Here is a 27881-nt window from a genome sequence, read left to right as displayed (position 1 = left end):
GGTCACCGCCATCGTAGGGCCCCGTTCTGGTTTCATCCAGCTTCGAAGGCTCCTGCGCACTGCGGGGTTGTTGGCATTTGTGGTCCTGATTTGCGCTGGCTCACCCTCACGCTGGACACAGCGCCAGATGATATATTTGGTCCGACTCCGGTCCCTTCCTCGTCTCTGAGTTTGTCAAATGCAGCTCCTGTCCAGGGCTCACTTTGCTATCAACTGGCTGGTCACCGCCATCGTAGGGCCCCGTTCTGGTTTCATCCAGCTTCGAAGGCTCCTGCGCACTGCGGGGTTGTTGGCATTTGTGGTCCAGAGCCCCGGCTCTAAATTAAACCTGTTACCCTAGTAGGCCGGCCTCCGGGTCCCCCTCTCTTCTTCGGTTATGGAGTACATTGGGCGCGGGGGCAGCCAGTGGAGGGCAAGGGCCCTGCCTCCAAGTGTGGTGTAGGGGACAGGGGAGCCAGGGCCTTGGGGTCCTGGTGCTTTTTATCTTTTAAAGTGGCTCAGAGTACCAAGGGCACGGACTTCCAGGGGGCTGCACCAAGGGTGTGTAGCTCGTGTTGGGGTGCTTAAGTGTGGGTACCCGGGGACGAAAGGTGGGCCGGGGCCGGCGCGAGCCTCTGTGGTGAGTGCTGGGCCGTTCCCTTGGTACTCCAGTCGGAGTACCAAGGGCACGGATTTCCAGGGGGTGCTCGGCGGAGGCCATGCCCAGCCAGAGTGGCCCTTCCCCGGGCAGAGTCTGGAGGAGTGGGGGGTGGCTCTGGAGGTGCTCCGGGGGCTCCAGGGGTTCCAGGGGGTGCTCAGTGGGGGCCATGCCCAGCCAGAGTGGCCCTTCCCCGGGCAAAGTCTGGTCGTGTGCGGGGTGGATGATCCCTGCTCCGCCTCACGCGAGTTCGAGACCGGCTGGGTGCCCTTTTATCCATGAGGCACTGCACTGCCTCCGGCAGCCGAGTTCGGGGCCCGGTGAGGGCTCCAGGCTCCAGGGGCTCCGACCCGGAGCCTCCGACCCGCAGAAGGTGCTCCCTGGCCGGGCAAAGTCTGGCCGTGTGCGGGGTGGATGATCCCTGCTCCGCCTCACGCGAGTTCGAGACCGGCTGGGTGCCCTTTTATCCATGAGGCACTGCACTTCCTCCGGCAGCCGAGTTCGGGGCCCGGTGAGGGCTCCAGGCTCCAGGGGCTCCGACCCGGAGCCTCCGACCCGCAGAAGGTGCTCCCTGGCCGGGCAAAGTCTGGCCGTGTGCGGGGTGGATGATCCCTGCTCCGCCTCACGCGAGTTCGAGACCAGCTGGGTGCCCTTTTATCCATGAGGCACTGCACTGCCTCCGGCAGCCGAGTTCGGGGCCCGGTGAGGGCTCCAGGCTCCAGGGGCTCCGACCCGGAGCCTCCGACCCGCAGAAGGTGCTCCCTGGCCGGGCAAAGTCTGGCCGTGTGCGGGGTGGATGATCCCTGCTCCGCCTCACGCGAGTTCGAGACCGGCTGGGTGCCCTTTTATCCATGAGGCACTGCACTGCCTCCGGCAGCCGAGTTCGGGGCCCGGTGAGGGCTCCAGGCTCCAGGGGCTCCGACCCGGAGCCTCTGACCCGCAGAAGGTGCTCCCTGGCCGGGCAAAGTCTGGCCGTGTGCGGGGTGGATGATCCCTGCTCCGCCTCACGCGAGTTCGAGACCGGCTGGGTGCCCTTTTATCCATGAGGCACTGCACTGCCTCCGGCAGCCGAGTTCGGGGCCCGGTGAGGGCTCCAGGCTCCAGGGGCTCCGACCCGGAGCCTCCGACCCGCAGAAGGTGCTCCCTGGCCGGGCAAAGTCTGGCCGTGTGCGGGGTGGATGATCCCTGCTCCGCCTCACGCGAGTTCGAGACCGGCTGGGTGCCCTTTTATCCAAGAATCAACTGGAGTGTGGAGCTTCTACGGGCCTCCAGGGGCACTGCCGACCCAGAGCTGTGCCCCGGCTTCAGTTCTCTGTATCTCAGGAAGTTTTTTATTTATACATTTATTTCATCCATAATCTCTGGCGCCTAAAGGGTTATACCCAGAAAAAAACTCCTGGCATATTCCTGCTTTAAAGCCGACAACTTTTTTATCTCACAAATATACAGACAAGGATCGTTTAGTTCAGGGGTACTTGCTCTAAGCAATGTTTGAAATTACAGTGAAAAATTACCTCTACGGAAACACAGGACGGAGAAAAGAGAGACGCCTATTCAAATAAAACTTGTCACAAGCTAACTTGTCACAAGCGAACTTGTCACAAGCTAACTTTGTATATGGTCTTGATTTAACTCAAAACCTCTTTAAACAAGTCGTAAACATGTGTCCAGAGTTTGTAGGGTTGAAATTGTGGGTAATGTCTGTACCATAATTGTTTGGTGTACTTTTTAATAGTAGAAAAAACAAAACAAGAGGAAGGAGGAAAAAGCATCTGGAAAGCCCTCTCAGTCAGTGGTTACCCTGCTTGGGCTCTTAGCAAAGTGAAGAGGACAAAAAAGTAGCAAAAAAGGAACCAAAGGAAACAGAACCAAGAAGAAGTGTTGTCTCTAACACTTATGTCTTGGGACTGTCTGGAAAACTGCAAAGAATCTTTAGACAACACGAACTTCCCGTCTTTTTTAAAGCAGACAACACTTTAAGACAAAAACTGGTCCACCCTAAGGACAAGATGCCGACACAAAAACAGAACAATCTAGTGTTTTCCATCCAATGCAGTGAAGAACGTTGTAAAGAGTGGTATATAGGTGAGACAAAACAGCCACTGCACAAGAGGCTTTATCAGCACAGAAAGCACGCAAATTCAGTACCACAGAGTGCTGTGCATCTTCATCTTAAAGCCACAAACCACTCTTTTAAGGACAGTGAGGAGAGAATTCTAAGCAGGGAGAAGAGATGGTTTGAAAGAGGAGATAAGGAAGCCATCTTTGTTAAAATGTGAAGCCCTCTTTTGATTGAAATGGAGCTTTAAGATACTTTAAGATCTTTAAGATTGCTTGTATGATTGGTCATGTATGATGGCGTTTTGAAGCCATGGGGCGGGGGAAGCCCTGGCCATTCCGATGCGAATCAGGGATGAGGGAGCGACAGTCAGTTTAAAGTAGGATTTTGATAGCCAATTACAGGGCTGTTAAGATACAAGGAAGAGCAGTTTCAAGTGAAACTGCAAACACCCTTTATCAGGAGGTTCCGCCCGGTGGGATTACTCAGAAAGGAATAGATGTTCCCAGACTCGATCCGCATATTGAGAATGACTCTTGGATGAGAGTGGAACGTCTTGTTTTTCTAAAAAACAGTGTCCAAATGACAACAAGTGAGTATTTTTTTTACAATTTTACAATAGATTTAAAATCCACAGGTGAAAGTAAAAAGACAACAACTCAGGTGTCACTGGTAGGATTACTCAGAAAGGAATAGATGTTCCCAGACTCGATCCCTATATTGAGAATGACTCTTGGATGAGAGTGGAACGTCTTGTTTTTCTAAAAAACAGTGTCCAAATGACAACAAATGAATATTTTTTTTTACAATTTTACAATAGATCTCAAATCCACAGGTTAAAGTAAAATCACAACAACTCAGGTGTCAATGCTGCTTGTGGCCTCGTTAGTGCAGTAGGCAGCGCGTCAGTCTCATAATCTGAAGGTCGTGAGTTCAGTCCTCACACGGGGCATTGTTTCTAGACACCAGTTTTCTCGTTTACCATGAAACGCCGAAAAAAGAAGCTTTAAAAACACAAACAGCTTTCACGCATCGACACATTTAAACCCAGAAAAAAACTCCTGGCATATTCCTGCTTTAAAGCCGACAACTTTTTTATCTCACAACTATACAGACAAGGATCGTTTAGTTCAGGGGTACTTGCTCTAAGCAATGTTTGAAATTACAGTGAAAAATTACCTCTACGGAAACACAGGACGGAGAAAAGAGAGACGCATGTTCAAATAAAACTTGTCACAAGCTAACTTGTCACAAGCGAACTTGTCACAAGCTAACTTTGTATATGGTCTTGATTTAACTCAAAACCTCTTTAAACAAGTCGTAAACATGTGTCCAGAGTTTGTAGGGTTGAAATTGTGGGTAATGTCTGTACCATAATTGTTTGGTGTACTTTTTAATAGTAGAAAAAACAAAACAAGAGGAAGGAGGAAAAAGCATCTGGAAAGCCCTCTCAGTCAGTGGTTACCCTGCTTGGGCTCTTAGCAAAGTGAAGAGGACAAAAAAGTAGCTAAAAAGGGACCAAAGGAAACAGAACCAAGAAGAAGTGTTGTCTCTAACACTTATGTCTTGGGACTGTCTGGAAAACTGCAAAGAATCTTTAGACAACACGAACTTCCCGTCTTTTTTAAAGCAGACAACACTTTAAGACAAAAACTGGTCCACCCTAAGGACAAGATGCCGACACAAAAACAGAACAATCTAGTGTTTTCCATCCAATGCAGTGAAGAACGTTGTAAAGAGTGGTATATAGGTGAGACAAAACAGCCACTGCACAAGAGGCTTTATCAGCACAGAAAGCACGCAAATTCAGTACCACAGAGTGCTGTGCATCTTCATCTTAAAGCCACAAACCACTCTTTTAAGGACAGTGAGGAGAGAATTCTAAGCAGGGAGAAGAGATGGTTTGAAAGAGGAGATAAGGAAGCCATCTTTGTTAAAATGTGAAGCCCTCTTTTGATTGAAATGGAGCTTTAAGATACTTTAAGATCTTTAAGATTGCTTGTATGATTGGTCGTGTATGATGGCGTTTTGAAGCCATGGGGCGGGGGAAGCCCTGGCCATTCCGATGCGAATCAGGGATGAGGGAGCGACAGTCAGTTTAAAGTAGGATTTTGATAGCCAATTACAGGGCTGTTAAGATACAAGGAAGAGCAGTTTCAAGTGAAACTGCAAACACCCTTTATCAGGAGGTTCCGCCCGGTGGGATTACTCAGAAAGGAATAGATGTTCCCAGACTCGATCCGCATATTGAGAATGACTCTTGGATGAGAGTGGAACGTCTTGTTTTTCTAAAAAACAGTGTCCAAATGACAACAAGTGAGTATTTTTTTTTACAATTTTACAATAGATTTAAAATCCACAGGTGAAAGTAAAAAGACAACAACTCAGGTGTCACTGGTAGGATTACTCAGAAAGGAATAGATGTTCCCAGACTCGATCCCTATATTGAGAATGACTCTTGGATGAGAGTGGAACGTCTTGTTTTTCTAAAAAACAGTGTCCAAATGACAACAAATGATTTTTTTTTTTACAATTTTACAATAGATCTCAAATCCACAGGTTAAAGTAAAATCACAACAACTCAGGTGTCAATGGTGCTTTTGGCCTCGTTAGCGCAGTAGGCAGCGCGTCAGTCTCATAATCTGAAGGCTGTGAGTTCAATTCTCACACGGGGCATTGTTACTGGACACCAGTTTTCTTGTTTACCATGAAATGCCGAAAAAAGAAGCTTTAAAAACACAAACAGCTTTCACGCATCGACACATTTAAACCCAGAAAAAAACTCCTGGCATATTCCTGCTTTAAAGCCGACAACTTTTTTATCTCACAAATATACAGACAAGGATCGTTTAGTTCAGGGGTACTTGCTCTAAGCAATGTTTGAAATTACAGTGAAAAATTACCTCTACGGAAACACAGGACGGAGAAAAGAGAGACGCCTATTCAAATAAAACTTGTCACAAGCTAACTTGTCACAAGCGAACTTGTCACAAGCTAACTTTGTATATGGTCTTGATTTAACTCAAAACCTCTTTAAACAAGTCGTAAACATGTGTCCAGAGTTTGTAGGGTTGAAATTGTGGGTAATGTCTGTACCATAATTGTTTGGTGTACTTTTTAATAGTAGAAAAAACAAAACAAGAGGAAGGAGGAAAAAGCATCTGGAAAGCCCTCTCAGTCAGTGGTTACCCTGCTTGGGCTCTTAGCAAAGTGAAGAGGACAAAAAAGTAGCAAAAAAGGAACCAAAGGAAACAGAACCAAGAAGAAGTGTTGTCTCTAACACTTATGTCTTGGGACTGTCTGGAAAACTGCAAAGAATCTTTAGACAACACGAACTTCCCGTCTTTTTTAAAGCAGACAACACTTTAAGACAAAAACTGGTCCACCCTAAGGACAAGATGCCGACAAAAAAAAAGAACAATCTAGTGTTTTCCATCCAATGCAGTGAAGAACGTTGTAAAGAGTGGTATATAGGTGAGACAAAACAGCCACTGCACAAGAGGCTTTATCAGCACAGAAAGCACGCAAATTCAGTACCACAGAGTGCTGTGCATCTTCATCTTAAAGCCACAAACCACTCTTTTAAGGACAGTGAGGAGAGAATTCTAAGCAGGGAGAAGAGATGGTTTGAAAGAGGAGATAAGGAAGCCATCTTTGTTAAAATGTGAAGCCCTCTTTTGATTGAAATGGAGCTTTAAGATACTTTAAGATCTTTAAGATTGCTTGTATGATTGGTCATGTATGATGGCGTTTTGAAGCCATGGGGCGGGGGAAGCCCTGGCCATTCCGATGCGAATCAGGGATGAGGGAGCGACAGTCAGTTTAAAGTAGGATTTTGATAGCCAATTACAGGGCTGTTAAGATACAAGGAAGAGCAGTTTCAAGTGAAACTGCAAACACCCTTTATCAGGAGGTTCCGCCCGGTGGGATTACTCAGAAAGGAATAGATGTTCCCAGACTCGATCCGCATATTGAGAATGACTCTTGGATGAGAGTGGAACGTCTTGTTTTTCTAAAAAACAGTGTCCAAATGACAACGAGTGAGTATTTTTTTTTACAATTTTACAATAGATTTAAAATCCACAGGTGAAAGTAAAAAGACAACAACTCAGGTGTCACTGGTAGGATTACTCAGAAAGGAATAGATGTTCCCAGACTCGATCCCTATATTGAGAATGACTCTTGGATGAGAGTGGAACGTCTTGTTTTTCTAAAAAACAGTGTCCAAATGACAACAAATGAATATTTTTTTTTACAATTTTACAATAGATCTCAAATCCACAGGTTAAAGTAAAATCACAACAACTCAGGTGTCAATGCTGCTTGTGGCCTCGTTAGTGCAGTAGGCGGCGCGTCAGTCTCATAATCTGAAGGTCGTGAGTTCAGTCCTCACACGGGGCATTGTTTCTAGACACCAGTTTTCTCGTTTACCATGAAACGCCGAAAAAAGAAGCTTTAAAAACACAAACAGCTTTCACGCATCGACACATTTAAACCCAGAAAAAAACTCCTGGCATATTCCTGCTTTAAAGCCGACAACTTTTTTATCTCACAACTATACAGACAAGGATCGTTTAGTTCAGGGGTACTTGCTCTAAGCAATGTTCAAATTACAGTGAAAAATTACCTCTACGGAAACACAGGACGGAGAAAAGAGAGACGCATGTTCAAATAAAACTTGTCACAAGCGAACTTGTCACAAGCGAACTTGTCACAAGCTAACTTTGTATATGGTCTTGATTTAACTCAAAACCTCTTTAAACAAGTCGTAAACATGTGTCCAGAGTTTGTAGGGTTTAAATTGTGGGTAATGTCTGTACCATAATTGTTTGGTGTACTTTTTAATAGTAGAAAAAACAAAACAAGAGGAAGGAGGAAAAAGCATCTGGAAAGCCCTCTCAGTCAGTGGTTACCCTGCTTGGGCTCTTAGCAAAGTGAAGAGGACAAAAAAGTAGCAAAAAAGGAACCAAAGGAAACAGAACCAAGAAGAAGTGTTGTCTCTAACACTTATGTCTTGGGACTGTCTGGAAAACTGCAAAGAATCTTTAGACAACCTGAACTTCCCGTCTTTTTTAAAGCAGACAACACTTTAAGACAAAAACTGGTCCACCCTAAGGACAAGATGCCGACACAAAAACAGAACAATCTAGTGTTTTCCATCCAATGCAGTGAAGAACGTTATAAAGAGTGGTATATAGGTGAGACAAAACAGCCACTGCACAAGAGGCTTTATCAGCACAGAAAGCACGCAAATTCAGTACCACAGAGTGCTGTGCATCTTCATCTTAAAGCCACAAACCACTCTTTTAAGGACAGTGAGGAGAGAATTCTAAGCAGGGAGAAGAGATGGTTTGAAAGAGGAGATAAGGAAGCCATCTTTGTTAAAATGTGAAGCCCTCTTTTGATTGAAATGGAGCTTTAAGATACTTTAAGATCTTTAAGATTGCTTGTATGATTGGTCGTGTATGATGGCGTTTTGAAGCCATGGGGCGGGGGAAGCCCTGGCCATTCTGATAAGAATCAGGGATGAGGGAGCGACAGTCAGTTTAAAGTAGGATTTTGATAGCCAATTACAGGGCTGTTAAGATACAGGGAAGAGCAGTTTCAAGTGAAACTGCAAACACCCTTTATCAGGAGGTTCCGCCCGGTGGGATTACTCAGAAAGGAATAGATGTTCCCAGACTCGATCCGCATATTGAGAATGACTCTTGGATGAGAGTGGAACGTCTTGTTTTTCTAAAAAACAGTGTCCAAATGACAACAAGTGAGTATTTTTTTTTACAATTTTACAATAGATTTAAAATCCACAGGTGAAAGTAAAAAGACAACAACTCAGGTGTCACTGGTAGGATTACTCAGAAAGGAATAGATGTTCCCAGACTCGATCCCTATATTGAGAATGACTCTTGGATGAGAGTGGAACGTCTTGTTTTTCTAAAAAACAGTGTCCAAATGACAACAAATTAATTTTTTTTTTTACAATTTTACAATAGATCTCAAATCCACAGGTTAAAGTAAAATCACCCTAACTCAGGTGTCAATGGTGCTTGTGGCCTCATTAGCGCAGTAGGCAGCGCGTCAGTCTCATAATCTGAAGGTCGTGAGTTCAATTCTCACACGGGGCATTATTTCTAGACACCAGTTTTCTCGTTTACCATGAAATGCCGAAAAAAGAAGCTTTAAAAACACAAACAGCTTTCACGCATCGACACATTTAAACCCAGAAAAAAACTCCTGGCATATTCCTGCTTTAAAGCCGACAACTTTTTTATCTCACAAATATACAGACAAGGATCGTTTAGTTCAGGGGTACTTGCTCTAAGCAATGTTTGAAATTACAGTGAAAAATTACCTCTACGGAAACACAGGACGGAGAAAAGAGAGACGCATGTTCAAATAAAACTTGTCACAAGCTAACTTGTCACAAGCGAACTTGTCACAAGCTAACTTTGTATATGGTCTTGATTTAACTCAAAACCTCTTTAAACAAGTCATAAACATGTGTCCAGAGTTTGTAGGGTTGAAATTGTGGGTAATGTCTGTACCATAATTGTTTGGTGTACTTTTTAATAGTAGAAAAAACAAAACAAGAGGAAGGGGGAGAAAGCATCTGGAAAGCCCTCTCAGTCAGTGGTTACCCTGCTTGGGCTCTTAGCAAAGTAAAGAGGACAAAAAAGTAGCAAAAAAGGGACCAAAGGAAACAGAACCAAGAAGAAGTGTTGTCTCTAACACTTATGTCTTGGGACTGTCTGGAAAACTGCAAAGAATCTTTAGACAACACGAACTTCCCGTCTTTTTTAAAGCAGACAACACTTTAAGACAAAAACTGGTCCACCCTAAGGACAAGATGCCGACACAAAAACAGAACAATCTAGTGTTTTCTATCCAATGCAGTGAAGAACGTTGTAAAGAGTGGTATATAGGTGAGACAAAACAGCCACTGCACAAGAGGCTTTATCAGCACAGAAAGCACGCAAATCCAGTACCACAGAGTGCTGTGCATCTTCATCTTAAAGCCACAAACCACTCTTTTAAGGACAGTGAGGAGAGAATTCTAAGCAGGGAGAAGAGATGGTTTGAAAGAGGAGATAAGGAAGCCATCTTTGTTAAAATGTGAAGCCCTCTTTTGATTGAAATGGAGCTTTAAGATACTTTAAGATCTTTAAGATTGCTTGTATGATTGGTCATGTATGATGGCGTTTTGAAGCCATGGGGCGGGGGAAGCCCTGGCCATTCTGATGCGAATCAGGGATGAGGGAGCGACAGTCAGTTTAAAGTAGGATTTTGATAGCCAATTACAGGGCTGTTAAGATACAAGGAAGAGCAGTTTCAAGTGAAACTGCAAACACCCTTTATCAGGAGGTTCCGCCCGGTGGGATTACTCAGAAAGGAATAGATGTTCCCAGACTCCATCCGCATATTGAGAATGACTCTTGGATGAGAGTGGAACGTCTTGTTTTTCTAAAAAACAGTGTCCAAATGACAACAAGTGAGTATTTTTTTTTTACAATTTTACAATAGATTTAAAATCCACAGGTGAAAGTAAAAAGACAACAACTCAGGTGTCACTGGTAGGATTACTCAGAAAGGAATAGATGTTCCCAGACTCGACCCCTATATTGAGAATGACTCTTGGATGAGAGTGGAACGTCTTGTTTTTCTAAAAAACAGTGTCCAAATGACAACAAATTAATTTGTTTTTTTACAATTTTACAATAGATCTCAAATCCACAGGTTAAAGTAAAATCACAATAACTCAGGTGTCAATGGTGCTTGTGGCCTCGTTAGCGCAGTAGGCAGCGCGTCAGTCTCATAATCTGAAGGTCGTGAGTTCAATTCTCACACGGGGCATTGTTTCTAGACACCAGTTTTCTCGTTTACAATGAAATGCCGAAAAAAGAAGCTTTAAAAACACAAACAGCTTTCACGCATCGACACATTTAAACCCAGAAAAAAACTCCTGGCATATTCCTGCTTTAAAGCCGACAACTTTTTTATCTCACAAATATACAGACAAGGATCGTTTAGTTCAGGGGTACTTGCTCTAAGCAATGTTTGAAATTACAGTGAAAAATTACCTCTACGGAAACACAGGACGGAGAAAAGAGAGACGCATGTTCAAATAAAACTTGTCACAAGCTAACTTGTCACAAGCGAACTTGTCACAAGCTAACTTTGTATATGGTCTTGATTTAACTCAAAACCTCTTTAAACAAGTCATAAACATGTGTCCAGAGTTTGTAGGGTTGAAATTGTGGGTAATGTCTGTACCATAATTGTTTGGTGTACTTTTTAATAGTAGAAAAAACAAAACAAGAGGAAGGGGGAGAAAGCATCTGGAAAGCCCTCTCAGTCAGTGGTTACCCTGCTTGGGCTCTTAGCAAAGTAAAGAGGACAAAAAAGTAGCAAAAAAGGGACCAAAGGAAACAGAACCAAGAAGAAGTGTTGTCTCTAACACTTATGTCTTGGGACTGTCTGGAAAACTGCAAAGAATCTTTAGACAACACGAACTTCCCGTCTTTTTTAAAGCAGACAACACTTTAAGACAAAAACTGGTCCACCCTAAGGACAAGATGCCGACACAAAAACAGAACAATCTAGTGTTTTCTATCCAATGCAGTGAAGAACGTTGTAAAGAGTGGTATATAGGTGAGACAAAACAGCCACTGCACAAGAGGCTTTATCAGCACAGAAAGCACGCAAATCCAGTACCACAGAGTGCTGTGCATCTTCATCTTAAAGCCACAAACCACTCTTTTAAGGACAGTGAGGAGAGAATTCTAAGCAGGGAGAAGAGATGGTTTGAAAGAGGAGATAAGGAAGCCATCTTTGTTAAAATGTGAAGCCCTCTTTTGATTGAAATGGAGCTTTAAGATACTTTAAGATCTTTAAGATTGCTTGTATGATTGGTCATGTATGATGGCGTTTTGAAGCCATGGGGCGGGGGAAGCCCTGGCCATTCTGATGCGAATCAGGGATGAGGGAGCGACAGTCAGTTTAAAGTAGGATTTTGATAGCCAATTACAGGGCTGTTAAGATACAAGGAAGAGCAGTTTCAAGTGAAACTGCAAACACCCTTTATCAGGAGGTTCCGCCCGGTGGGATTACTCAGAAAGGAATAGATGTTCCCAGACTCCATCCGCATATTGAGAATGACTCTTGGATGAGAGTGGAACGTCTTGTTTTTCTAAAAAACAGTGTCCAAATGACAACAAGTGAGTATTTTTTTTTTACAATTTTACAATAGATTTAAAATCCACAGGTGAAAGTAAAAAGACAACAACTCAGGTGTCACTGGTAGGATTACTCAGAAAGGAATAGATGTTCCCAGACTCGACCCCTATATTGAGAATGACTCTTGGATGAGAGTGGAACGTCTTGTTTTTCTAAAAAACAGTGTCCAAATGACAACAAATTAATTTTCTTTTTTTACAATTTTACAATAGATCTCAAATCCACAGGTTAAAGTAAAATCACAATAACTCAGGTGTCAATGTTGCTTGTGGCCTCGTTAGCGCAGTAGGCAGCGCGTCAGTCCCATAATCTGAAGGTCGTGAGTTCAATGCTCACACGGGGCATTGTTACTTGACACCAGTTTTCTCGTTTACCATGAAATGCTGAAAAAAGAAGCTTTAAAAACACAAACAGCTTTCACGCATCGACACATTTAAACCCAGAAAAAAACTCCTGGCATATTCCTGCTTTAAAGCCGACAACTTTTTTATCTCACAAATATACAGACAAGGATCGTTTAGTTCAGGGGTACTTGCTCTAAGCAATGTTTGAAATTACAATGAAAAATTACCTCTACGGAAACACAGGACGGAGAAAAGAGAGACGCATGTTCAAATAAAACTTGTCACAAGCTAACTTGTCACAAGCGAACTTGTCACAAGCTAACTTTGTATATGGTCTTGATTTAACTCAAAACCTCTTTAAACAAGTCGTAAACATGTGTCCAGAGTTTGTAGGGTTGAAATTGTGGGTAATGTCTGTACCATAATTGTTTGGTGTACTTTTTAATAGTAGAAAAAACAAAACAAGAGGAAGGAGGAGAAAGCATCTGGAAAGCCCTCTCAGTCAGTGGTTACCCTGCTTGGGCTCTTAGCAAAGTGAAGAGGACAAAAAAGTAGCAAAAAAGGGACCAAAGGAAACAGAACCAAGAAGAAGTGTTGTCTCTAACACTTATGTCTTGGGACTGTCTGGAAAACTGCAAAGAATCTTTAGACAACACGAACTTCCCGTCTTTTTTAAAGCAGACAACACTTTAAGACAAAAACTGGTCCACCCTAAGGACAAGATGCCGACACAAAAACAGAACAATCTAGTGTTTTCTATCCAATGCAGTGAAGAACGTTGTAAAGAGTGGTATATAGGTGAGACAAAACAGCCACTGCACAAGAGGCTTTATCAGCACAGACAGCACGCATATTCAGTACCACAGAGTGCTGTGCATCTTCATCTTAAAGCCACAAACCACTCTTTTAAGGACAGTGAGGAGAGAATTCTAAGCAGGGAGAAGAGATGGTTTGAAAGAGGAGATAAGGAAGCCATCTTTGTTAAAATGTGAAGCCCTCTTTTGATTGAAATGGAGCTTTAAGATACTTTAAGATCTTTAAGATTGCTTGTATGATTGGTCATGTATGATGGCGTTTTGAAGCCATGGGGCGGGGGAAGCCCTGGCCATTCCGATGCGAATCAGGGATGAGGGAGCGACAGTCAGTTTAAAGTAGGATTTTGATAGCCAATTACAGGGCTGTTAAGATACAAGGAAGAGCAGTTTTAAGTGAAACTGCAAACACCCTTTATCAGGAGGTTCCGCCCGGTGGGATTACTCAGAAAGGAATAGATGTTCCCAGACTCCATCCGCATATTGAGAATGACTCTTGGATGAGAGTGGAACGTCTTGTTTTTCTAAAAAACAGTGTCCAAATGACAACAAGTGAGTATTTTTTTTTACAATTTTACAATAGATTTAAAATCCACAGGTGAAAGTAAAAAGACAACAATTCAGGTGTCACTGGTAGGATTACTCAGAAAGGAATAGATGTTCCCAGACTCGATCCCTATATTGAGAATGACTCTTGGATGAGAGTGGAACGTCTTGTTTTTCTAAAAAACAGTGTCCAAATGACAACAAATGAATATTTTTTTTTACAATTTTACAATAGATCTCAAATCCACAGGTTAAAGTAAAATCACAACAACTCAGGTGTCAAACCTGCTTGTGGCCTCGTTAGCGCAGTAGGCAGCGCGTCAGTCTCATAATCTGAAGGTCGTGAGTTCAGTCCTCACACGGGGCATTGTTTCTGGACACCAGTTTTCTCGTTTACCATGAAACGCCGAAAAAAGAAGCTTTAAAAACACAAACAGCTTTCACGCATCGACACATTTAAACCCAGAAAAAAACTCCTGGCATATTCCTGCTTTAAAGCCGACAACTTTTTTATCTCACAAATATACAGACAAGGATCGTTTAGTTCAGGGGTACTTGCTCTAAGCAATGTTTGAAATTACAGTGAAAAATTACCTCTACGGAAACACAGGACGGAGAAAAGAGAGACGCATGTTCAAATAAAACTTGTCACAAGCTAACTTGTCACAAGCGAACTTGTCACAAGCTAACTTTGTATATGGTCTTGATTTAACTCAAAACCTCTTTAAACAAGTCGTAAACATGTGTCCAGAGTTTGTAGGGTTGAAATTGTGGGTAATGTCTGTACCATAATTGTTTGGTGTACTTTTTAATAGTAGAAAAAACAAAACAAGAGGAAGGAGGAAAAAGCATCTGGAAAGCCCTCTCAGTCAGTGGTTACCCTGCTTGGGCTCTTAGCAAAGTGAAGAGGACAAAAAAGTAGCTAAAAAGGGACCAAAGGAAACAGAACCAAGAAGAAGTGTTGTCTCTAACACTTATGTCTTGGGACTGTCTGGAAAACTGCAAAGAATCTTTAGACAACACGAACTTCCCGTCTTTTTTAAAGCAGACAACACTTTAAGACAAAAACTGGTCCACCCTAAGGACAAGATGCCGACACAAAAACAGAACAATCTAGTGTTTTCTATACAATGCAGTGAAGAACGTTGTAAAGAGTGGTATATAGGTGAGACAAAACAGCCACTGCACAAGAGGCTTTATCAGCACAGACAGCACGCATATTCAGTACCACAGAGTGCTGTGCATCTTCATCTTAAAGCCACAAACCACTCTTTTAAGGACAGTGAGGAGAGAATTCTAAGCAGGGAGAAGAGATGGTTTGAAAGAGGAGATAAGGAAGCCATCTTTGTTAAAATGTGAAGCCCTCTTTTGATTGAAATGGAGCTTTAAGATACTTTAAGATCTTTAAGATTGCTTGTATGATTGGTCATGTATGATGGCGTTTTGAAGCCATGGGGCGGGGGAAGCCCTGGCCATTCCGATGCGAATCAGGGATGAGGGAGCGACAGTCAGTTTAAAGTAGGATTTTGATAGCCAATTACAGGGCTGTTAAGATACAAGGAAGAGCAGTTTTAAGTGAAACTGCAAACACCCTTTATCAGGAGGTTCCGCCCGGTGGGATTACTCAGAAAGGAATAGATGTTCCCAGACTCCATCCGCATATTGAGAATGACTCTTGGATGAGAGTGGAACGTCTTGTTTTTCTAAAAAACAGTGTCCAAATGACAACAAGTGAGTATTTTTTTTTACAATTTTACAATAGATTTAAAATCCACAGGTGAAAGTAAAAAGACAACAATTCAGGTGTCACTGGTAGGATTACTCAGAAAGGAATAGATGTTCCCAGACTCGATCCCTATATTGAGAATGACTCTTGGATGAGAGTGGAACGTCTTGTTTTTCTAAAAAACAGTGTCCAAATGACAACAAATGAATATTTTTTTTCACAATTTTACAATAGATCTCAAATCCACAGGTTAAAGTAAAATCACAACAACTCAGGTGTCAAAGCTGCTTGTGGCCTCGTTAGCGCAGTAGGCAGCGCGTCAGTCTCATAATCTGAAGGTCGTGAGTTCAGTCCTCACACGGGGCATTGTTTCTAGACACCAGTTTTCTCGTTTACCATGAAACGCCGAAAAAAGAAGCTTTAAAAACACAAACAGCTTTCACGCATCGACACATTTAAACCCAGAAAAAAACTCCTGGCATATTCCTGCTTTAAAGCCGACAACTTTTTTATCTCACAAATATACAGACAAGGATCGTTTAGTTCAGGGGTACTTGCTCTAAGCAATGTTTGAAATTACAGTGAAAAATTACCTCTACGGAAACACAGGACGGAGAAAAGAGAGACGCATGTTCAAATAAAACTTGTCACAAGCTAACTTGTCACAAGCGAACTTGTCACAAGCTAACTTTGTATATGGTCTTGATTTAACTCAAAACCTCTTTAAACAAGTCGTAAACATGTGTCCAGAGTTTGTAGGGTTGAAATTGTGGGTAATGTCTGTACCATAATTGTTTGGTGTAATTTTTAATAGTAGAAAAAACAAAACAAGAGGAAGGAGGAAAAAGCATCTGGAAAGCCCTCTCAGTCAGTGGTTACCCTGCTTGGGCTCTTAGCAAAGTGAAGAGGACAAAAAAGTAGCTAAAAAGGGACCAAAGGAAACAGAACCAAGAAGAAGTGTTGTCTCTAACACTTATGTCTTGGGACTGTCTGGAAAACTGCAAAGAATCTTTAGACAACACGAACTTCCCGTCTTTTTTAAAGCAGACAACACTTTAAGACAAAAACTGGTCCACCCTAAGGACAAGATGCCGACACAAAAACAGAACAATCTAGTGTTTTCTATCCAATGCAGTGAAGAACGTTGTAAAGAGTGGTATATAGGTGAGACAAAACAGCCACTGCACAAGAGGCTTTATCAGCACAGAAAGCACGCAAATCCAGTACCACAGAGTGCTGTGCATCTTCATCTTAAAGCCACAAACCACTCTTTTAAGGACAGTGAGGAGAGAATTCTAAGCAGGGAGAAGAGATGGTTTGAAAGAGGAGATAAGGAAGCCATCTTTGTTAAAATGTGAAGCCCTCTTTTGATTGAAATGGAGCTTTAAGATACTTTAAGATCTTTAAGATTGCTTGTATGATTGGTCATGTATGATGGCGTTTTGAAGCCATGGGGCGGGGGAAGCCCTGGCCATTCTGATGCGAATCAGGGATGAGGGAGCGACAGTCAGTTTAAAGTAGGATTTTGATAGCCAATTACAGGGCTGTTAAGATACAAGGAAGAGCAGTTTCAAGTGAAACTGCAAACACCCTTTATCAGGAGGTTCCACCCGGTGGGATTACTCAGAAAGGAATAGATGTTCCCAGACTCCATCCGCATATTGAGAATGACTCTTGGATGAGAGTGGAACGTCTTGTTTTTCTAAAAAACAGTGTCCAAATGACAACAAGTGAGTATTTTTTTTTTACAATTTTACAATAGATTTAAAATCCACAGGTGAAAGTAAAAAGACAACAACTCAGGTGTCACTGGTAGGATTACTCAGAAAGGAATAGATGTTCCCAGACTCAATCCCTATATTGAGAGTGACTCTTGGATGAGAGTGGAACGTCTTGTTTTTCTAAAAAACAGTGTCCAAATGACAACAAATGAATATTTTTTTTTACAATTTTACAATAGATCTCAAATCCACAGGTTAAAGTAAAATCACAATAACTCAGGTGTCAATGCTGCTTGTGGCCTCGTTAGCGCAGTAGGCAGCGCGTCAGTCTCATAATCTGAAGGTCGTGAGTTCAATGCTCACACGGGGCATTGTTACTTGACACCAGTTTTCTCGTTTACCATGAAATGCCGAAAAAAGAAGCTTTAAAAACACAAACAGCTTTCACGCATCGACACATTTAAACCCAGAAAAAAACTCCTGGCATATTCCTGCTTTAAAGCCGACAACTTTTTTATCTCACAAATATACAGACAAGGATCGTTTAGTTCAGGGGTACTTGCTCTAAGCAATGTTTGAAATTACAGTGAAAAATTACCTCTACGGAAACACAGGACGGAGAAAAGAGAGACACATGTTCAAATAAAACTTGTCACAAGCTAACTTGTCACAAGCGAACTTGTCACAAGCTAACTTTGTATATGGTCTTGATTTAACTCAAAACCTCTTTAAACAAGTCGTAAACATGTGTCCAGAGTTTGTAGGGTTGAAATTGTGGGTAATGTCTGTACCATAATTGTTTGGTGTACTTTTTAATAGTAGAAAAAACAAAACAAGAGGAAGGAGGAGAAAGCATCTGGAAAGCCCTCTCAGTCAGTGGTTACCCTGCTTGGGCTCTTAGCAAAGTGAAGAGGACAAAAAAGTAGCAAAAAAGGGACCAAAGGAAACAGAACCAAGAATAAGTGTTGTCTCTAACACTTATGTCTTGGGACTGTCTGGAAAACTGCAAAGAATCTTTAGACAACACGAACTTCCCGTCTTTTTTAAAGCAGACAACACTTTAAGACAAAAACTGGTCCACCCTAAGGACAAGATGCCGACACAAAAACAGAACAATCTAGTGTTTTCTATCCAATGCAGTGAAGAACGTTGTAAAGAGTGGTATATAGGTGAGACAAAACAGCCACTGCACAAGAGGCTTTATCAGCACAGAAAGCACGCATATTCAGTACCACAGAGTGCTGTGCATCTTCATCTTAAAGCCACAAACCACTCTTTTAAGGACAGTGAGGAGAGAATTCTAAGCAGGGAGAAGAGATGGTTTGAAAGAGGAGATAAGGAAGCCATCTTTGTTAAAATGTGAAGCCCTCTTTTGATTGAAATGGAGCTTTAAGATACTTTAAGATCTTTAAGATTGCTTGTATGATTGGTCATGTATGATGGCGTTTTGAAGCCATGGGGCGGGGGAAGCCCTGGCCATTCCGATGCGAATCAGGGATGAGGGAGCGACAGTCAGTTTAAAGTAGGATTTTGATAGCCAATTACAGGGCTGTTAAGATACAAGGAAGAGCAGTTTCAAGTGAAACTGCAAACACCCTTTATCAGGAGGTTCCACCCGGTGGGATTACTCAGAAAGGAATAGATGTTCCCAGACTCCATCCGCATATTGAGAATGACTCTTGGATGAGAGTGGAACGTCTTGTTTTTCTAAAAAACAGTGTCCAAATGACAACAAGTGAGTATTTTTTTTTTACAATTTTACAATAGATTTAAAATCCACAGGTGAAAGTAAAAAGACAACAACTCAGGTGTCACTGGTAGGATTACTCAGAAAGGAATAGATGTTCCCAGACTCGATCCCTATATTGAGAATGACTCTTGGATGAGAGTGGAACGTCTTGTTTTTCTAAAAAACAGTGTCCAAATGACAACAAATGAATATTTTTTTTTACAATTTTACAATAGATCTCAAATCCACAGGTTAAAGTAAAATCACAATAACTCAGGTGTCAATGCTGCTTGTGGCCTCGTTAGCGCAGTAGGCAGCGCGTCAGTCTCATAATCTGAAGGTCGTGAGTTCAATGCTCACACGGGGCATTGTTACTTGACACCAGTTTTCTCGTTTACCATGAAATGCCGAAAAAAGAAGCTTTAAAAACACAAACAGCTTTCACGCATCGACACATTTAAACCCAGAAAAAAACTCCTGGCATATTCCTGCTTTAAAGCCGACAACTTTTTTATCTCACAAATATACAGACAAGGATCGTTTAGTTCAGGGGTACTTGCTCTAAGCAATGTTTGAAATTACAGTGAAAAATTACCTCTACGGAAACACAGGACGGAGAAAAGAGAGACGCATGTTCAAATAAAACTTGTCACAAGCTAACTTGTCACAAGCGAACTTGTCACAAGCTAACTTTGTATATGGTCTTGATTTAACTCAAAACCTCTTTAAACAAGTCGTAAACATGTGTCCAGAGTTTGTAGGGTTGAAATTGTGGGTAATGTCTGTACCATAATTGTTTGGTGTACTTTTTAATAGTAGAAAAAACAAAACAAGAGGAAGGAGGAGAAAGCATCTGGAAAGCCCTCTCAGTCAGTGGTTACCCTGCTTGGGCTCTTAGCAAAGTGAAGAGGACAAAAAAGTAGCAAAAAAGGGACCAAAGGAAACAGAACCAAGAAGAAGTGTTGTCTCTAACACTTATGTCTTGGGACTGTCTGGAAAACTGCAAAGAATCTTTAGACAACACGAACTTCCCGTCTTTTTTAAAGCAGACAACACTTTAAGACAAAAACTGGTCCACCCTAAGGACAAGATGCCGACACAAAAACAGAACAATCTAGTGTTTTCTATCCAATGCAGTGAAGAACGTTGTAAAGAGTGGTATATAGGTGAGACAAAACAGCCACTGCACAAGAGGCTTTATCAGCACAGACAGCACGCATATTCAGTACCACAGAGTGCTGTGCATCTTCATCTTAAAGCCACAAACCACTCTTTTAAGGACAGTGAGGAGAGAATTCTAAGCAGGGAGAAGAGATGGTTTGAAAGAGGAGATAAGGAAGCCATCTTTGTTAAAATGTGAAGCCCTCTTTTGATTGAAATGGAGCTTTAAGATACTTTAAGATCTTTAAGATTGCTTGTATGATTGGTCATGTATGATGGCGTTTTGAAGCCATGGGGCGGGGGAAGCCCTGGCCATTCCGATGCGAATCAGGGATGAGGGAGCGACAGTCAGTTTAAAGTAGGATTTTGATAGCCAATTACAGGGCTGTTAAGATACAAGGAAGAGCAGTTTTAAGTGAAACTGCAAACACCCTTTATCAGGAGGTTCCGCCCGGTGGGATTACTCAGAAAGGAATAGATGTTCCCAGACTCCATCCGCATATTGAGAATGACTCTTGGATGAGAGTGGAACGTCTTGTTTTTCTAAAAAACAGTGTCCAAATGACAACAAGTGAGTATTTTTTTTTACAATTTTACAATAGATTTAAAATCCACAGGTGAAAGTAAAAAGACAACAATTCAGGTGTCACTGGTAGGATTACTCAGAAAGGAATAGATGTTCCCAGACTCGATCCCTATATTGAGAATGACTCTTGGATGAGAGTGGAACGTCTTGTTTTTCTAAAAAACAGTGTCCAAATGACAACAAATGAATATTTTTTTTTACAATTTTACAATAGATCTCAAATCCACAGGTTAAAGTAAAATCACAACAACTCAGGTGTCAAACCTGCTTGTGGCCTCGTTAGCGCAGTAGGCAGCGCGTCAGTCTCATAATCTGAAGGTCGTGAGTTCAGTCCTCACACGGGGCATTGTTTCTAGATACCAGTTTTCTCGTTTACCATGAAACGCCGAAAAAAGAAGCTTTAAAAACACAAACAGCTTTCACGCATCGACACATTTAAACCCAGAAAAAAACTCCTGGCATATTCCTGCTTTAAAGCCGACAACTTTTTTATCTCACAAATATACAGACAAGGATCGTTTAGTTCAGGGGTACTTGCTCTAAGCAATGTTTGAAATTACAGTGAAAAATTACCTCTACGGAAACACAGGACGGAGAAAAGAGAGACGCATGTTCAAATAAAACTTGTCACAAGCTAACTTGTCACAAGCGAACTTGTCACAAGCTAACTTTGTATATGGTCTTGATTTAACTCAAAACCTCTTTAAACAAGTCGTAAACATGTGTCCAGAGTTTGTAGGGTTGAAATTGTGGGTAATGTCTGTACCATAATTGTTTGGTGTACTTTTTAATAGTAGAAAAAACAAAACAAGAGGAAGGAGGAAAAAGCATCTGGAAAGCCCTCTCAGTCAGTGGTTACCCTGCTTGGGCTCTTAGCAAAGTGAAGAGGACAAAAAAGTAGCTAAAAAGGGACCAAAGGAAACAGAACCAAGAAGAAGTGTTGTCTCTAACACTTATGTCTTGGGACTGTCTGGAAAACTGCAAAGAATCTTTAGACAACACGAACTTCCCGTCTTTTTTAAAGCAGACAACACTTTAAGACAAAAACTGGTCCACCCTAAGGACAAGATGCCGACACAAAAACAGAACAATCTAGTGTTTTCTATACAATGCAGTGAAGAACGTTGTAAAGAGTGGTATATAGGTGAGACAAAACAGCCACTGCACAAGAGGCTTTATCAGCACAGACAGCACGCATATTCAGTACCACAGAGTGCTGTGCATCTTCATCTTAAAGCCACAAACCACTCTTTTAAGGACAGTGAGGAGAGAATTCTAAGCAGGGAGAAGAGATGGTTTGAAAGAGGAGATAAGGAAGCCATCTTTGTTAAAATGTGAAGCCCTCTTTTGATTGAAATGGAGCTTTAAGATACTTTAAGATCTTTAAGATTGCTTGTATGATTGGTCATGTATGATGGCGTTTTGAAGCCATGGGGCGGGGGAAGCCCTGGCCATTCCGATGCGAATCAGGGATGAGGGAGCGACAGTCAGTTTAAAGTAGGATTTTGATAGCCAATTACAGGGCTGTTAAGATACAAGGAAGAGCAGTTTTAAGTGAAACTGCAAACACCCTTTATCAGGAGGTTCCGCCCGGTGGGATTACTCAGAAAGGAATAGATGTTCCCAGACTCCATCCGCATATTGAGAATGACTCTTGGATGAGAGTGGAACGTCTTGTTTTTCTAAAAAACAGTGTCCAAATGACAACAAGTGAGTATTTTTTTTTACAATTTTACAATAGATTTAAAATCCACAGGTGAAAGTAAAAAGACAACAATTCAGGTGTCACTGGTAGGATTACTCAGAAAGGAATAGATGTTCCCAGACTCGATCCCTATATTGAGAATGACTCTTGGATGAGAGTGGAACGTCTTGTTTTTCTAAAAAACAGTGTCCAAATGACAACAAATGAATATTTTTTTTCACAATTTTACAATAGATCTCAAATCCACAGGTTAAAGTAAAATCACAACAACTCAGGTGTCAAAGCTGCTTGTGGCCTCGTTAGCGCAGTAGGCAGCGCGTCAGTCTCATAATCTGAAGGTCGTGAGTTCAGTCCTCACACGGGGCATTGTTTCTAGACACCAGTTTTCTCGTTTACCATGAAACGCCGAAAAAAGAAGCTTTAAAAACACAAACAGCTTTCACGCATCGACACATTTAAACCCAGAAAAAAACTCCTGGCATATTCCTGCTTTAAAGCCGACAACTTTTTTATCTCACAAATATACAGACAAGGATCGTTTAGTTCAGGGGTACTTGCTCTAAGCAATGTTTGAAATTACAGTGAAAAATTACCTCTACGGAAACACAGGACGGAGAAAAGAGAGACGCATGTTCAAATAAAACTTGTCACAAGCTAACTTGTCACAAGCGAACTTGTCACAAGCTAACTTTGTATATGGTCTTGATTTAACTCAAAACCTCTTTAAACAAGTCGTAAACATGTGTCCAGAGTTTGTAGGGTTGAAATTGTGGGTAATGTCTGTACCATAATTGTTTGGTGTAATTTTTAATAGTAGAAAAAACAAAACAAGAGGAAGGAGGAAAAAGCATCTGGAAAGCCCTCTCAGTCAGTGGTTACCCTGCTTGGGCTCTTAGCAAAGTGAAGAGGACAAAAAAGTAGCTAAAAAGGGACCAAAGGAAACAGAACCAAGAAGAAGTGTTGTCTCTAACACTTATGTCTTGGGACTGTCTGGAAAACTGCAAAGAATCTTTAGACAACACGAACTTCCCGTCTTTTTTAAAGCAGACAACACTTTAAGACAAAAACTGGTCCACCCTAAGGACAAGATGCCGACACAAAAACAGAACAATCTAGTGTTTTCTATCCAATGCAGTGAAGAACGTTGTAAAGAGTGGTATATAGGTGAGACAAAACAGCCACTGCACAAGAGGCTTTATCAGCACAGAAAGCACGCAAATCCAGTACCACAGAGTGCTGTGCATCTTCATCTTAAAGCCACAAACCACTCTTTTAAGGACAGTGAGGAGAGAATTCTAAGCAGGGAGAAGAGATGGTTTGAAAGAGGAGATAAGGAAGCCATCTTTGTTAAAATGTGAAGCCCTCTTTTGATTGAAATGGAGCTTTAAGATACTTTAAGATCTTTAAGATTGCTTGTATGATTGGTCATGTATGATGGCGTTTTGAAGCCATGGGGCGGGGGAAGCCCTGGCCATTCTGATGCGAATCAGGGATGAGGGAGCGACAGTCAGTTTAAAGTAGGATTTTGATAGCCAATTACAGGGCTGTTAAGATACAAGGAAGAGCAGTTTCAAGTGAAACTGCAAACACCCTTTATCAGGAGGTTCCACCCGGTGGGATTACTCAGAAAGGAATAGATGTTCCCAGACTCCATCCGCATATTGAGAATGACTCTTGGATGAGAGTGGAACGTCTTGTTTTTCTAAAAAACAGTGTCCAAATGACAACAAGTGAGTATTTTTTTTTTACAATTTTACAATAGATTTAAAATCCACAGGTGAAAGTAAAAAGACAACAACTCAGGTGTCACTGGTAGGATTACTCAGAAAGGAATAGATGTTCCCAGACTCGATCCCTATATTGAGAATGACTCTTGGATGAGAGTGGAACGTCTTGTTTTTCTAAAAAACAGTGTCCAAATGACAACAAATGAATATTTTTTTTTACAATTTTACAATAGATCTCAAATCCACAGGTTAAAGTAAAATCACAATAACTCAGGTGTCAATGCTGCTTGTGGCCTCGTTAGCGCAGTAGGCAGCGCGTCAGTCTCATAATCTGAAGGTCGTGAGTTCAATGCTCACACGGGGCATTGTTACTTGACACCAGTTTTCTCGTTTACCATGAAATGCCGAAAAAAGAAGCTTTAAAAACACAAACAGCTTTCACGCATCGACACATTTAAACCCAGAAAAAAACTCCTGGCATATTCCTGCTTTAAAGCCGACAACTTTTTTATCTCACAAATATACAGACAAGGATCGTTTAGTTCAGGGGTACTTGCTCTAAGCAATGTTTGAAATTACAGTGAAAAATTACCTCTACGGAAACACAGGACGGAGAAAAGAGAGACACATGTTCAAATAAAACTTGTCACAAGCTAACTTGTCACAAGCGAACTTGTCACAAGCTAACTTTGTATATGGTCTTGATTTAACTCAAAACCTCTTTAAACAAGTCGTAAACATGTGTCCAGAGTTTGTAGGGTTGAAATTGTGGGTAATGTCTGTACCATAATTGTTTGGTGTACTTTTTAATAGTAGAAAAAACAAAACAAGAGGAAGGAGGAGAAAGCATCTGGAAAGCCCTCTCAGTCAGTGGTTACCCTGCTTGGGCTCTTAGCAAAGTGAAGAGGACAAAAAAGTAGCAAAAAAGGGACCAAAGGAAACAGAACCAAGAATAAGTGTTGTCTCTAACACTTATGTCTTGGGACTGTCTGGAAAACTGCAAAGAATCTTTAGACAACACGAACTTCCCGTCTTTTTTAAAGCAGACAACACTTTAAGACAAAAACTGGTCCACCCTAAGGACAAGATGCCGACACAAAAACAGAACAATCTAGTGTTTTCTATCCAATGCAGTGAAGAACGTTGTAAAGAGTGGTATATAGGTGAGACAAAACAGCCACTGCACAAGAGGCTTTATCAGCACAGAAAGCACGCATATTCAGTACCACAGAGTGCTGTGCATCTTCATCTTAAAGCCACAAACCACTCTTTTAAGGACAGTGAGGAGAGAATTCTAAGCAGGGAGAAGAGATGGTTTGAAAGAGGAGATAAGGAAGCCATCTTTGTTAAAATGTGAAGCCCTCTTTTGATTGAAATGGAGCTTTAAGATACTTTAAGATCTTTAAGATTGCTTGTATGATTGGTCATGTATGATGGCGTTTTGAAGCCATGGGGCGGGGGAAGCCCTGGCCATTCCGATGCGAATCAGGGATGAGGGAGCGACAGTCAGTTTAAAGTAGGATTTTGATAGCCAATTACAGGGCTGTTAAGATACAAGGAAGAGCAGTTTCAAGTGAAACTGCAAACACCCTTTATCAGGAGGTTCCACCCGGTGGGATTACTCAGAAAGGAATAGATGTTCCCAGACTCCATCCGCATATTGAGAATGACTCTTGGATGAGAGTGGAACGTCTTGTTTTTCTAAAAAACAGTGTCCAAATGACAACAAGTGAGTATTTTTTTTTTACAATTTTACAATAGATTTAAAATCCACAGGTGAAAGTAAAAAGACAACAACTCAGGTGTCACTGGTAGGATTACTCAGAAAGGAATAGATGTTCCCAGACTCGATCCCTATATTGAGAATGACTCTTGGATGAGAGTGGAACGTCTTGTTTTTCTAAAAAACAGTGTCCAAATGACAACAAATGAATATTTTTTTTTACAATTTTACAATAGATCTCAAATCCACAGGTTAAAGTAAAATCACAATAACTCAGGTGTCAATGCTGCTTGTGGCCTCGTTAGCGCAGTAGGCAGCGCGTCAGTCTCATAATCTGAAGGTCGTGAGTTCAATGCTCACACGGGTCATTGTTACTTGACACCAGTTTTCTCGTTTACCATGAAATGCCGAAAAAAGAAGCTTTAAAAACACAAACAGCTTTCACGCATCGACACATTTAAACCCAGAAAAAAACTCCTGGCATATTCCTGCTTTAAAGCCGACAACTTTTTTATCTCACAAATATACAGACAAGGATCGTTTAGTTCAGGGGTACTTGCTCTAAGCAATGTTTGAAATTACAGTGAAAAATTACCTCTACGGAAACACAGGACGGAGAAAAGAGAGACGCATGTTCAAATAAAACTTGTCACAAGCTAACTTGTCACAAGCGAACTTGTCACAAGCTAACTTTGTATATGGTCTTGATTTAACTCAAAACCTCTTTAAACAAGTCGTAAACATGTGTCCAGAGTTTGTAGGGTTGAAATTGTGGGTAATGTCTGTACCATAATTGTTTGGTGTACTTTTTAATAGTAGAAAAAACAAAACAAGAGGAAGGAGGAGAAAGCATCTGGAAAGCCCTCTCAGTCAGTGGTTACCCTGCTTGGGCTCTTAGCAAAGTGAAGAGGACAAAAAAGTAGCAAAAAAGGGACCAAAGGAAACAGAACCAAGAAGAAGTGTTGTCTCTAACACTTATGTCTTGGGACTGTCTGGAAAACTGCAAAGAATCTTTAGACAACACGAACTTCCCGTCTTTTTTAAAGCAGACAACACTTTAAGACAAAAACTGGTCCACCCTAAGGACAAGATGCCGACACAAAAACAGAACAATCTAGTGTTTTCTATCCAATGCAGTGAAGAACGTTGTAAAGAGTGGTATATAGGTGAGACAAAACAGCCACTGCACAAGAGGCTTTATCAGCACAGAAAGCACGCATATTCAGTACCACAGAGTGCTGTGCATCTTCATCTTAAAGCCACAAACCACTCTTTTAAGGACAGTGAGGAGAGAATTCTAAGCAGGGAGAAGAGATGGTTTGAAAGAGGAGATAAGGAAGCCATCTTTGTTAAAATGTGAAGCCCTCTTTTGATTGAAATGGAGCTTTAAGATACTTTAAGATCTTTAAGATTGCTTGTATGATTGGTCATGTATGATGGCGTTTTGAAGCCATGGGGCGGGGGAAGCCCTGGCCATTCCGATGCGAATCAGGGATGAGGGAGCGACAGTCAGTTTAAAGTAGGATTTTGATAGCCAATTACAGGGCTGTTAAGATACAAGGAAGAGCAGTTTCAAGTGAAACTGCAAACACCCTTTATCAGGAGGTTCCGCCCGGTGGGATTACTCAGAAAGGAATAGATGTTCCCAGACTCGATCCGCATATTGAGAATGACTCTTGGATGAGAGTGGAACGTCTTGTTTTTCTAAAAAACAGTGTCCAAATGACAACAAGTGAGTATTTTTTTTTACAATTTTACAATAGATTTAAAATCCACAGGTGAAAGTAAAAAGACAACAATTCAGGTGTCACTGGTAGGATTACTCAGAAAGGAATAGATGTTCCCAGACTCGATCCCTATATTGAGAATGACTCTTGGATGAGAGTGGAACGTCTTGTTTTTCTAAAAAACAGTGTCCAAATGACAACAAATGAATATTTTTTTTTACAATTTTACAATAGATCTCAAATCCACAGGTTAAAGTAAAATCACAACAACTCAGGTGTCAATGCTGCTTGTGGCCTCGTTAGCGCAGTAGGCAGCGCGTCAGTCTCATAATCTGAAGGTCGTGAGTTCAGTCCTCACACGGGGCATTGTTTCTAGACACCAGTTTTCTCGTTTACCATGTAACGCCGAAAAAAGAAGCTTTAAAAACACAAACAGCTTTCGCG

The 27881-nt window shown here is 41.5% G+C and overlaps 14 non-coding genes across 14 annotated transcripts; all 14 read left to right on the top strand.

The window, feature by feature from the left end:
* Window positions 1–3575: 3575 nt before the first annotated feature.
* On the top strand, window positions 3576–3648 carry trnam-cau (transfer RNA methionine (anticodon CAU)). Its single transcript has one exon. It is a non-coding gene; the product is annotated as a tRNA-Met (tRNA).
* A 1651-nt stretch (window positions 3649–5299) lies between these two features.
* On the top strand, window positions 5300–5372 carry trnam-cau (transfer RNA methionine (anticodon CAU)). Its single transcript has one exon. It is a non-coding gene; the product is annotated as a tRNA-Met (tRNA).
* A 3376-nt stretch (window positions 5373–8748) lies between these two features.
* On the top strand, window positions 8749–8821 carry trnam-cau (transfer RNA methionine (anticodon CAU)). Its single transcript has one exon. It is a non-coding gene; the product is annotated as a tRNA-Met (tRNA).
* Window positions 8822–10474: 1653 nt separating this feature from the next.
* On the top strand, window positions 10475–10547 carry trnam-cau (transfer RNA methionine (anticodon CAU)). The gene has a single exon. It is a non-coding gene; the product is annotated as a tRNA-Met (tRNA).
* A 1654-nt stretch (window positions 10548–12201) lies between these two features.
* trnam-cau (transfer RNA methionine (anticodon CAU)) lies at window positions 12202–12274 on the top strand. The gene has a single exon. It is a non-coding gene; the product is annotated as a tRNA-Met (tRNA).
* A 1652-nt stretch (window positions 12275–13926) lies between these two features.
* trnam-cau (transfer RNA methionine (anticodon CAU)) lies at window positions 13927–13999 on the top strand. Its single transcript has one exon. It is a non-coding gene; the product is annotated as a tRNA-Met (tRNA).
* A 1652-nt stretch (window positions 14000–15651) lies between these two features.
* On the top strand, window positions 15652–15724 carry trnam-cau (transfer RNA methionine (anticodon CAU)). Its single transcript has one exon. It is a non-coding gene; the product is annotated as a tRNA-Met (tRNA).
* Window positions 15725–17377: 1653 nt separating this feature from the next.
* Window positions 17378–17450, top strand: trnam-cau (transfer RNA methionine (anticodon CAU)). The gene has a single exon. It is a non-coding gene; the product is annotated as a tRNA-Met (tRNA).
* Window positions 17451–19103: 1653 nt separating this feature from the next.
* On the top strand, window positions 19104–19176 carry trnam-cau (transfer RNA methionine (anticodon CAU)). The gene has a single exon. It is a non-coding gene; the product is annotated as a tRNA-Met (tRNA).
* A 1652-nt stretch (window positions 19177–20828) lies between these two features.
* trnam-cau (transfer RNA methionine (anticodon CAU)) lies at window positions 20829–20901 on the top strand. The gene has a single exon. It is a non-coding gene; the product is annotated as a tRNA-Met (tRNA).
* A 1652-nt stretch (window positions 20902–22553) lies between these two features.
* On the top strand, window positions 22554–22626 carry trnam-cau (transfer RNA methionine (anticodon CAU)). The gene has a single exon. It is a non-coding gene; the product is annotated as a tRNA-Met (tRNA).
* Window positions 22627–24279: 1653 nt separating this feature from the next.
* trnam-cau (transfer RNA methionine (anticodon CAU)) lies at window positions 24280–24352 on the top strand. The gene has a single exon. It is a non-coding gene; the product is annotated as a tRNA-Met (tRNA).
* Window positions 24353–26004: 1652 nt separating this feature from the next.
* trnam-cau (transfer RNA methionine (anticodon CAU)) lies at window positions 26005–26078 on the top strand. Its single transcript has one exon. It is a non-coding gene; the product is annotated as a tRNA-Met (tRNA).
* A 1652-nt stretch (window positions 26079–27730) lies between these two features.
* trnam-cau (transfer RNA methionine (anticodon CAU)) lies at window positions 27731–27803 on the top strand. Its single transcript has one exon. It is a non-coding gene; the product is annotated as a tRNA-Met (tRNA).
* The last annotated feature ends 78 nt before the right edge of the window (window positions 27804–27881 follow it).

The sequence above is a fragment of the Eucyclogobius newberryi genome, unplaced genomic scaffold, assembly GCF_026437365.1.
Source record: "Eucyclogobius newberryi isolate DKJ021-1_F unplaced genomic scaffold, fEucNew1.0.hap1 SCAF_68, whole genome shotgun sequence".
NCBI classification, from domain to species: domain Eukaryota; kingdom Metazoa; phylum Chordata; class Actinopteri; order Gobiiformes; family Gobiidae; genus Eucyclogobius; species Eucyclogobius newberryi.
Note: the sequence above shows the minus strand (reverse complement) of the source record. Positions and strands in the feature narration are given on the sequence as shown.